Source organism: Lytechinus pictus, chromosome 3, assembly GCF_037042905.1.
Source record: "Lytechinus pictus isolate F3 Inbred chromosome 3, Lp3.0, whole genome shotgun sequence".
In the NCBI taxonomy this organism is placed as follows: Eukaryota; Metazoa; Echinodermata; class Echinoidea; order Temnopleuroida; family Toxopneustidae; genus Lytechinus; species Lytechinus pictus.
This window is the reverse complement of record NC_087247.1, coordinates 39,105,235-39,106,298: the sequence shown is the minus strand read 5'-3', so window position 1 is coordinate 39,106,298 and position 1,064 is coordinate 39,105,235.

The following is a 1,064-nucleotide window of genomic DNA, read 5'->3' as shown; positions in this document are numbered from 1 at the left end:
ATCTTTGATATTCCGATCTGAAAAACGGTAAATTTAAGCACTGTTCCAAGCAGCATTGTGTAGGAAAATAATTGTATAGTGGATATGGATAGCACTTAAATGAGGCCAGCGGGAAGTACGAGCTCATATTTTTTTGTTATTATTTGGACCTAGAACAGGGACAGTATGTCATCATATGAAAATGATGACTGTCTTCCTATTCCTCTTCCTAAGCGCGAGATGAAACTTGTCGATATTCCGATCTGAAAAAGGAACAATTTAATTATTAGAAATTCATGAAAATGTTATTATCGTATTTATCATTTTAATAAGCCTAATGAGAGCATGAAATTTGTTGATAGCTCAAGGCCTTAAAACTTGACATTTTAAGCACTTTTGTAATTATGAATATAATGCGACGGTTGATATATTTGAAACAATTAATGCAAGCTCAAATCGCATGCCGAATTTCTTTTATAAACTACCATGAATATGGGATTTAAGTACTTTGTTCAGTTTGTAAAATTACTATAAAGGTGTACATAGCTCTCCAATTAAAATGCGAGCGCGTAGCGCTAGCTGATAAGTTTTGAGTATTTGACACTTCAGACCTGAAAAACACTCTTTTAAAAATCAATTCGTAAATCAAATAAAATAATGAAACCTCGATGTCCGAGCTGATATATGTTTTGTATATTGACTGCAGAACTGGAAATTTTAAGCACCATATCAGCTTATTGAGCAAGATATGTATCTCATCGAACATGCAATGCGAGCGCGAAGCGCGAGCGAAAATGTAACATATTTTAAAAAATATTTTTCAAGTCATTCGTCTTCCTCCTCTTTTTCCGTCTTCTTTTTTTCTCCTCTCTTTTCCTTCTTCTTTTCTTTCTTTCTTTCCCCCTTTATTTTCTTTTTTTTCCTCCGCCAACAAGGGGGGGGGGGGGGACGGGCCCCTCAGCCCCCTGGATCCGACTATGCCCCTCCCTGCATACTCCCCCTGTAAGTGTGATCAAATCAAATCCTGGTTACGGGGTTGGTTCCGGGGCCCGTTCGCCGAATTTTCATGATGTATAGAAATTAAA